The sequence below is a fragment of the Arvicanthis niloticus genome, chromosome 2 (assembly GCF_011762505.2).
Source record: "Arvicanthis niloticus isolate mArvNil1 chromosome 2, mArvNil1.pat.X, whole genome shotgun sequence".
In the NCBI taxonomy this organism is placed as follows: domain Eukaryota; kingdom Metazoa; phylum Chordata; class Mammalia; order Rodentia; family Muridae; genus Arvicanthis; species Arvicanthis niloticus.
Window position 1 is genome coordinate 72,348,570 of NC_047659.1, and position 8,154 is coordinate 72,356,723.

General features: G+C 37.7%; 1 non-coding gene across 1 annotated transcript; it reads left to right on the forward strand.

Moving 5' to 3' along the window:
- The first annotated feature begins 2,836 nt into the window (after positions 1–2,836).
- Positions 2,837–2,943, forward strand: LOC117704869 (U6 spliceosomal RNA). The gene has a single exon (XR_004606377.1). It is a non-coding gene; the product is annotated as a U6 spliceosomal RNA (small nuclear RNA).
- The last annotated feature ends 5,211 nt before the right edge of the window (positions 2,944–8,154 follow it).

The window sequence follows — 8,154 nt, forward strand, 5'->3', positions numbered from 1 at the left end:
GCCTGAGTATAGGATGGGGTGGTACATGTATAGATTTCACTTATGGTCTCATGGAAATGATGATGGTACAGAGACCTTAGATCATCAAACAAACTTGCCAAAACCCACATGAACATACAAATACACTTATTTCTGCAACTTCCAGAAAAGAATTTAACTTTGATAACATCTCTTTTCTAGATTGGATTGAACTTTGCATCACTTCAGATCTACAGAGATGTATAAATAAATATGTAAACATTTTGTTAGGAAAATTATGAATATTTGTTACTGAGGCTATCCACAATTGTAAAGGTATATATTTTCAGAGACTCTTATCACTCAGAAGACATGGTGGAAAATGTGATTGCTTAAAAAGCAAACATAAGTTGATGTTCACTGGTCACTTTATTTGTCACTAAGTAACCTAGAAAAAGTTGCTTCTGAGTCCTTTATTTTAATTTTTTAACACAAGAAATCATAAAATTATAATTTAATGAAGCCTTGTAAATAATGTAAATAGTATGCAAATAGGAAGTGTTTCATACACACTAAACACCAACAATATTAGTGCCATTACTAGATGATTTAGAAGCACATCTGCTGTTGTTGAACCAATGTTTTTAAAATGAGAATTGATATCAATTAAGGTTTTAGCAACTTCAGTACTTAAATAGGATATCATGAATCTTCATATCTCACCATTACAATTTATTGACAATACCATACAATATACAAGCTACTCATCTCATTAGAAATAAACAGACAAAGCCAAATAATTTTAATTTTTGTTCCATGGGTCATATGCTAAATATAATTAGCATATATCATAAATAATTGTGTAAAGAGATGATTTTCGTATTAATATGTAATACTGTGGTTGCTATACATGCTGTCTGCTTGGCAAACATCTACTGATGAAAATTACTGCTATCATCACATATAAGATTTATTTGTTCAACTTACATGCTCCTTCACTCAGACAATCACTAACTATACTTTTGCACTTGTTTCTTTCTCTTAGATGTATCATTTCTATTTTACAAGTTATAAATCTAGAGCCTTGAGCAGTAAATAGTGAGTACAGAAACTACACAGGCAAGCATATACATATATTGATGTCTCTGAAAGCAGTCATTTAACATATTAGAAAATTTGAAAATTGTTTTATTTATTTATATTGTAAATGTTGCCTTCCCTTCCCAGTCCCTCACACAAAAGTACTTCACTTCTTTCCCCTCCCTTTTGCTTCTTAGAGGGAGCTCCTCTACCCACACCTGTCACCCATCCACCCACCTCTACCTCACTTCATCTCTTTCCACATCCCACTTCCCTGGGAAGACAAGTCTTTACCAGATAGGCACATCCTTTCCCACTGAGGCCAGACAAGGCAGTCCTCTGCTACATATGTGCCAGGTTACAAACAAGCACATGGATACAATTTGGTTGGTCTCAGGTAGGTCTAAGGGGTCCAGGTTAGTTGACACTGTTGGTCTTCTTATGGGGTTGCCATTCCTTTCAGCTCCTTCCATCCTTCTGCTAACTGTTCCATAGTGGTCTTAACCTCAATGGTTAGCTATAATTATCTGTATCTGTTTCAGTCAGCTGCTTGTAGAGCCTCTCAGAGGACAGCTAAGTAAGTCTCCTGTTTTCTGCCATTCTCAGTATTGAATTTATCTTGATTTCCAGCAGTTTCTGTCTTTTACTAAAGAATATGAGTCTCTACAATACAATCTGGGCCTTCTGTGTTTTGTAGCATTCTCTAAGATAATACTTTGATAATATGCTAGGCAAGACCCTTTGGGATAGCCTCTGCTCCAGTTGTTCCACCATATAAACAAACTGAAAGAAAAAAAGTCCACATGATTATTTAAACACTGAAAAAGCCTTTGTTAAAATTCATCACCTCTTCATTTTAAAGGTATTAAGAAACCATGGATACAAGGAACATATATAAACATAATCAAAACATTATACAGCAAGCCCATAACCAACATGAAACTAAATGAAGAGAAACTTAAAGCGTTTCCACTAAAATTAGGGACAAGTCAAGGCTGCTCACTCTCTGCCTATCTATTCAGTATAGTACTGGAATTTCTAGCCAGAGAATAAGATAACTAAAGGAGATTAAGGATATATAAATTAGTAAGGAAGAAGTCAAAGTATCAGTATTTGCAGATGATATGATAGTATACATAAACATCCCCCAAAATTATACCAGAGAACTCTACAGCTGAAAAACATCTTCAGCAAAATGGCTAGATATGCAATTCACTCAAAAAAAATCAGTAGCCCTCCTTTGTAAAAATGATAGGGGAGTTAAGAAAGAAATTAGGAAAATGATACCCTTTCCAATAGCCACAAATAATATGAAATATAATGTAATTCTAACCAACCAGGTGAAAGATATGAATGAAAAGAACTTGAAGTCCCTGAAGAAAGAAATTGAAGAAGATATCAGAAGATGTAAAGATTTCCTATACTCACAGAGAGGTAGGATTAACATAGTGAAAATGGCCATTTTACCAAAAGCAATCTACAGATTTAAAGCAATCCTGTTAAAATACTAATGTAATTGGTCCTTGAAAAAGCAATTCATATGGAAAAATAAAAAAGCCAGGATACCCAAAGCAGTCTGAACAATAAAAGAATTTTGGGAAGAATCACCCTTCTTGATCTCAAGCTGTACTATAGGGCAGTAGTGGTAAAAATTGCATGGTATTGGAACAGAAAGAAACATGTTGATAAATGGAATTGAATTGAAGAAACAGATATAAACCCACACACCTATGATCACTTGATTTTTCATAAAAAGCCAAGACATACATATTAGAAATTTTTAAGAATGTTTTTCCTTGTGCTCGCTTCGGCAGCACATATACTAAAATTGGAACGATACAGAGAAGATTTGCATGGCCCCTGCGCAAGGATGACACGCAAATTCGTGAAGCATTCCATATTTTTAAGATCCTGGACCGATATCATACAGACCCTAAAAGAACATAAATGTCAGCCCAGACTACTATACCCAGCAAAACTGTCAATCATTATTGATGGAGAAACCAAAATATTCCATGACAAATCCAAATTTACACAGTATCTCAACACAAACACAGCACTTCAAAGGATAATTGGTGGAAAACTCCATCACAAGGAGGGAAACTACAACCTAGAAAAAGCAGGAAAGTAATCTTCCAAAAACCATAAAAGAAGGTAGCTACACAAACATATCTCCACTGCCAATAACAAAAATAACAGGAAACAACACTCATTTTTCCTTAATATCTCTTAATATCAATGGACTCAATTCTCCAGTAAAAAGACATAGACTATCAGACTGGATACGTAAACAGGACCCAACATTTTGCTGCATTCAGGAAACGCACCTCTGTGGAAAGGACAGACACTACCTCAGAGTAAAAGGTTGGAAAACAATCTTCCAAGCAAATGGTCCCAAGAAACAAGCTGGAGTAGCGATTCTAATATCAAATAAAATCAGTTTTCACCCAGAAGTAATCAAAAAAGATAAAGAAGGACACTTCATATTCATCAAAGGAAAAATGTACCAAGAGGAACTTGCAATTCTCAACATCTATGCCCCAAATGTAAGGGCACCCACATACATAAAAGAAACTTTCCTAAAGCTTAAAGCATACATTGCACCCTACACAATAAGAGTGGGAGATTTCAACACCCCACTCTCAGCTATGGACAGATCATGGAAACAGAAACTAAATCGAGACACAATGAAACTAACAGAAGTTATGAACCAATTGGACTTAACTGACATCTATAGAACATTTCATCCTAAAACAAAAGAATATACCTTCTTCTCAGCACCTCATGGTACCTTCTTGAAAATAGACCATATAATTGGTCACAAAACAGTCCTCAACAGATACAAAAAGATTGAAATAATCCCCAGTACCTTATCAGACCACCATGGATTAAGACTTGTCTTTGACATGGACAAAAACAACAGAAAACCGACATACACTTGGCAACTGAACAATGCTCTACTCAATGATAACTTGGTCAAGGAAGAAATTAAGAAAGAAATTAAAGACTTTTTAGATTTAAATGAAAATGAGGACACATCATATCAAAACATGTGGGACTCATTGAAAGCAGTACTAAGAGGAAAAATCATAGCTCTAAGTGCTCACAAAAAGAAAATGGAAAGAGCATACTTTAACAACTTGACACAAAACTGAAAGCATTAGAACAAAAAGAAGCTAGTATACCCAAGAGGAGTAGACGGCAGGAAATAATCAAACTCAGGGCTGAAATCAACCAAGTCCAAACAAAAAGAACTATACAAAATATCAACAAAACCAGGAGCTGGTTTTTTGAGAAAATCAACAAGATAGACAAACCCTTAGCCAGACTAACCAAATGGCGCAGAGACAGCATTCAAATTAATAAAATCAGAACTGAAAAAGGAGACATAACAACAGAAACAGAGGAAATTAAAAAAATTATCAGATCCTACTACAAAGGCCTATACTCAACAAAATTAGAAAATCTGGAGGAAATAGACAATTTTCTAGATAGATACCAGGTACCAAAGTTAAACGAGGAGCAGATAAACCACCTAAACAGTCCCATAACGCCTAAAGAAATAGACACAGTCATTAAAAATCTTCCCACCAAAAAATGTGCGGGGCCAGATGGTTTCAGTGCAGAATTCTTTCAGACCTTCAAGGAAGACCTAATACCAATCCTCTTCAAGCTATTTCATCGAATAGAAACAGAAGGAACACTACCCAATTCATTCTATGAAGCTAACATTACACTCATACCTAAACCACAGAAAGACCCAACAAAGAAAGAGAACTACAGACCAATCTCTCTCATGAATATTGATGCAAAAATACTCAATAAAATTCTCGCAAACCGAATCCAATAACACATCAAAACAATTATCCATCAAGATCAAGTAGGCTTTATCCCAGGAATGCAGGGATGGTTCAATATTCGGAAATCCATCAATGTAATCCACTACATAAATAAACTCAAAGAGAAAAATCACATGGTCATCTCACTAGATGCTGAGAAAGCATTTGACAAAATTCAACATAACCTTCATGTTAAAAGTCTTGGAAAGATCAAGAATTCAAGGCCCATGTCTAAACATAGTAAAAGCAATATACAGCAAGCCAGTAGCCAACATCAAACTAAATGGAGAGAACCTGGAAGCAATCCCACTAAGATCAGGGACTAGGCAAGGCTGCCCACTCTCACCTTACCTATTCAATATAGTATTGGAAGTCTTAGCTAGAGCAATTAGACAACAAAAGGAAGTCAAAGGGATACAGATAGGAAAGGAAGAAGTCAAAATTTCACTATTTGCAGATGATATGATAGTATACTTAAGTGAACCTAAAACTTCCACCAGAGAACTCCTAAACCTGATAAACAACTTTAGCAATGTGGCTGGATATAAAATCAACTCAAACAAATCAGTAGCCTTCGTCTATTCAAAGGATAAACAGGCAGAGAAAGAAATCAGGGAAATGACACCCTTCACAATAGCCACGAATAAAATAAATTATCTTGGAGTGAATCTAACCAAGCAAGTGAAAGATCAGTATGACAAGAACTTCAAGTCTCTGAAGAAAGAAATTGAAGAAGATCTCAGAAGATGGAAAGATCTCCCATGCTCCTGGATTGGCAGAATTAATTTAGTAAAAATGGCTATCCTGCCAAAAGCAATCTACAGATTCAATGCAATACCCATCAAAATTCCAAATCAATTCTTCATAGAGATAGAAAGATCAATTTACAAATTCATTTGGAATAACAAAAAACCTAGGATAGCGAGAACTATTCTCAACAATAAAAGAACCTCTGGGGGAATCACCATTCCGGACCTCAAACTGTACTACAGAGCAGTAGTGATAAAAACTGCTTGGTATTGGTACAGAGACAGACAGGATGATCAATGGAACAGAATTGAAGACCCAGAAATGAACCCGCATACCTATGGTCACTTGATCTTTGACAAGGGAGCTAAATTCATCCAGTGGAAAAAGGACAGCATTTTCAACAAGTGGTGCTGGCTCAACTGGAGGTCAACATGTAGAAGAATGCAAATTAATCCATTCTTATCCCCTTGCACAAAGCTCAACTCCAAGTGGATAAAGGACCTTCACATAAAGCCAGGTACACTGAAACTATTAGAAGAGAAGTTGGGGAAGACCCTCGAATGCCTAGGCACAGGGGAAAAATTCCTGAACAGAACACCAATGGCTTATGCTCTAAGATCAAGAATCGACAAATGGGACCTCATCAAATTGCAAAACTTCTGTAAGGCAAAGGACACTGTCAACATGACAAAACGGCAACCAACAGATTGGGAAAAGATCAATACCAATCCTACATCCGATAGGGGGCTAATATCGAATATTTAGAAAGAACTCAAGAAATTAGATGCCAAACAACAAAATAACCCCATTAAAAAATGGGGTACAGAGCTAAACAAAGAATTCTCAACTGAAAAAACTCGAATGGCCGAGAAGCACCTTAAGAAATGCTCAACATCCTTAGTCATCAGGGAAATGCAAATCAAAACAACACTGAGATACCACCTCACACCAGTCAGAATGGGTAAGATCAAAAACTCAGGTGATAGTAGATGTTGGCGAGGATGTGAAGAAAGAGGAACACTCCTGCATTGTTGGTGGGGTTGCAAGTTGGTGGGGGTACAACCACTTTGGAAGTCAGTCTGGCGGTTCCTCAGAATATTGGACATAGCATTACCTGAGGACCCAGCTATACCACTTCTGGGCATATACCCAGAAAATGCCCCAACAAATAACAAAGACATATGCTCCACTATGTTCATAGCAGCCCTATTTATAATAGCCAGAAGCCTGAAAGAACCCAAATGCCCTTCAACAGAGGAATGGATACAAAAAATGTGGTACATTTACACAATGGAATATTACTCAGCTATTAAAAATAATGAATTTGAGAAATTCTTAGGTAAATGGATGGAACTAGAAAATATCATCCTGAGTGAGGTAACCCAATCACAAATGAACACACATGGTATTTACTCACTGATAAGCGGAGATTAGCCCAAAAATTTGAAACAACAAAGATTCAACTACCAGACGACATGAAGCTCATGAAGAAGAAAGAACAAGTGAGGATGCCTAGGTCTTTCTTAGAAGGAGTAACTAAATACCCAAGGGAGCAAATATGGAGACAAAGTGTGGGTCAGAATCTGAAGGGGGGGGTTGTAGGGAGACCATTCCGTCTGGGTATTCATTCCATGGGCAGTCACCAAAAATAGACGCTGATAGGGATGTCAGGATGGGAAAGCTGACAGCAGCCTGATAAGGCTGTCTCCTTAGAGGTCTCTCAGAGTCGGACATACCCAGAGACAGATACCCACAGCTATCCATTAATCCGATTAAAGGTTCCCAATGGAGGAGCTAGAGAGTAAAGTGAATGAACCTTAAGGGCTGGTGGCCCGGTGAGGAGAGCAATAATACCAACCAGCCAGAGCTCCCCAGGGTCTAAACCACCAGCCTAGGAGCACATATAGACTCCAGCAGTATATGTAGGGGAGGATGGCCTTGTTGGACATAGGTGGGAGACAAGGTCATTGCTACCCTGAAGGCTGAGCACTGAGGGGGGCAGAATCTGAGGGTGGGGAGGGGGGCTGGGGTAGGTGGATAAACACCTTCATAGAAGTAGGAGGAGGGGGGATGGGATAAGGGGTTCCTGGGTGGCGGGGGAAATATGGTAAGGGGATAAAATTTGAAATGTAAATATTATATCCAATAAAAGAGGGGATAAAATAGAAAAGCGAGTAGAACCAACAATCTCAATAAAATGTCAGCCCTCCTAAAAAAAAAAAACTCTCTTGATACTAAAATTTGTTTTGAGAATTGGATATTGCAGAATGATCAGCCTTGGTGTATCTACTCAACAAGCAAGCTGGGCAGACCTGCTCAAACCTCTGAGGTCCGGGAATTCCATCTGGAGGCAGCGAAGACACAGCATCAGAGGATTGTCAATTTGCTCTCCCCCCAACTCCTCTTCTAATATCTCAACGCCCATAATCAGCTTGAAGAAGCTAATGAAGAGTCAGCGCCCCTATTCCCTGGGCTAGGGGACTAAGGTGGTAAATGTTGGGCTGTCTCTCTAGGGAAAAATAGTGGT